This window comes from Dromiciops gliroides, chromosome 1 (genome assembly GCF_019393635.1).
Source record: "Dromiciops gliroides isolate mDroGli1 chromosome 1, mDroGli1.pri, whole genome shotgun sequence".
Taxonomy (NCBI): Eukaryota; Metazoa; Chordata; class Mammalia; order Microbiotheria; family Microbiotheriidae; genus Dromiciops; species Dromiciops gliroides.
In genome coordinates, this window is record NC_057861.1 from 63859551 (window position 1) to 63862156 (window position 2606).

General features: G+C 39.4%; 1 pseudogene; it reads left to right on the plus strand.

The window, feature by feature from the left end:
• Positions 1-1506: 1506 nt before the first annotated feature.
• LOC122745365 lies at positions 1507-2378 on the plus strand (annotated as a pseudogene).
• Positions 2379-2606: the final 228 nt, after the last annotated feature.

Sequence of the window (2606 nt, forward strand, 5' to 3'; positions counted from 1 at the left end):
CAAGAGACCACTCTCAACCAATCAGCTTGAAGGACCTCCCCATTTGGGGTGGGAGACAAGAAGTAGGAAGGTGAGGCTGGCTTGCTGGATCTTCCTCTTTTCATCCAGAACTGGCTTGGTGGCAGCAGAGATGAAGAACAGGAGTGCCCCCCCTACCCTTTCCATTTAGGACTTTGGCATGGTCAGGGACTTCACCTGGACTGCTAGGAAAAGCAAGGGTTTCTCTCTGGCTTTACCGACTCTCTTCACTAACTTCTAATACACTCTAATAAATTCTTAAAAGCCTAAACTCTTGCTGAATTTATCAGTGATTTTAGTCAGCTTCCCCTCCAAAACTGGGTGGGGGGCAGGGTAGGACGCACATTAGATTTTTCTTTTTGGTGAGGCAATTGGGGTTAAGTGACTTGCCCAAGGTCACATAGCTAGTAAGTATTAAGTGTCTGAGGTCAGATTTGAACTCAGGTCCTCTTGAATCCAGGGCCAGTGTTCTACCTACTGTGCCACCTAGCTGCCCCCACACTAGATTTTTTTTGTTTCTTTGTTTGGGTTTTTTGTTGGGTTTTTTTGTGAGGCAATTGGGGTTAAGTGACTTGCCCAGGGTCACACAGCTAGTAAGTCTCTGAGGCCGGATTTGAACTCAGGTACTCCTGATTCCAGGGCCAGTGCTCTATCCACTGCGCCACCTAGCTGCCCCCCACATTAGATTTTAAACATCACAATATAAATGTTTATTTCTTTTCCCTTTCTCTTTAAGGACTTTTAAAAATATGAGACAATAGCATCATATTGTTTAAAATGAGAAAGAATAAAGTTAAAATTGCAATTATGGATCTATATCATTAATGTAAATGTTTTAGAAAAAATAAATGTAAACCTGTCAGACTAAAGCAATTCATCCAAGATATCATTCATTATGATAAAGGTAGATTAGAAGGAATGCAGACAGCTAGGAAACAATTGTTACATCTAATGTTTCTGAAAAAGGCCTCATTTCTGAAATGTATAGAGAATTGAATAAAATTTATAAGAATACAAGTCATTCCCCAATTAAGAAATAGTCAAAAGATATGAACAGACAATTTTCAGATGAAGAAATTAAAGCTATCTACAACTATATAAAAAATTTTACAATCACTACTGATTAGATAAATATAAATTAAAACTACTCTGAGGTACTACCCCACCCCTATCAGATTGGCTCATATGAAAAAAAGGAAAATGCTAAATGTTGGAGAAGCTGTGGGAAAATTGTAACGCGGTTGTTGAAGCTTTGAACTGATCCAGCCATTCTGGAGAGGAATTTGGAACCATGCACAAAAGGCTTTAAAATTGTGCATACCCTTTGACCCAGCAATATCCATCAACAGAGGAATAGGAATGAGGAGGAGGAAGTCATTTTCATGTGTCTACTGAGGACTGCAATCCCAAAATAGAAAAGTCATGCAGCTTTTCTTGTTCTCTCAGGTTTTTTTCTACCTATTTTTATCTTTTTTGAAGACACACAGGATGCTTTTTAAAAACATTTGCCTTGGAATTGTGTTTTTTGCTGTGACCACAATTAGAACTGTAGGAAACTTCTTCTTTACCTTTCATACTTTAAATGCTCCTGTTGGCCACTAGGTCTTATATTAACCCAGCTGTACTTGGTCAACTCTACTCTGCTTCTTAGCAAGGGAGTCCCACAAACATTGCATGGTTTGGGGTGGAACTACTTCCTGGATGATGTTGGGTATAAGGTCATATTTTAACTTTGAAGATTGAGTGAGGACCTTTCAATTTCCTTCACTTGGCTCCTGAGTACGTTCCAGGTCATCACTATCAGGCCAGTCAATTCCAAGTGATCAGAGTTCAAAGTTAGAACCACACAACAGACTACCCCTTCCTATCTCTTCTGTTGGATCCTCAACCTACTGATAGAAATTCCTGTACCATTAAATGCAATAGGCCCAAGAAGGAGCAACAACATTAAAAATGCATTTGATTATGTGTATTGTACAATAAAATTATTATGGATTTTATGTGATAATAACTACTTTCAGAAATGTGCTTTGTTTTGGGTTTATGATCTTGGCCATTGGCTACATGGTCCTCCTACACAAACACCACCAACATATTTAACACATTCAGAGCACCAACCTCTCACCCAGAAGGCACTCTGAAATCAGAGCCACCCTAACCATCCTTTTACTCATGAACACATCTGTCAGCTTTTATTCATTCACCTCTACTTTTATTCTTTTTCTCAGTTATTTAAATCAAAAGTCTCCCTGGATGTGAAAAAGTCTCCTTCTAACTTCCTGTCACTACATTACCCAACCATCAGTCCCTTGGTACTCATCCCCAGGGCTCTCAGGACTCCCAGAAGTGGGTGGGCCTAGAGAATCATCATAGAGGCATCAGCAGAACATATTTGTTCCTAACAGTACCTGTCTCCTGAGTGTTCTTGAAACTATGAAGAAGACCACAGAGGCTTCCAATCCAGAAAGATGAAATAAGACCAATATCTCATGACAATAAACATCAAAGTCACAGGAGAGTTTAAACAAAACTCAGAGATCCTATAGGAAAGGTCATATGCAAGGAAAGATACCTTTGAGGATAAGCAG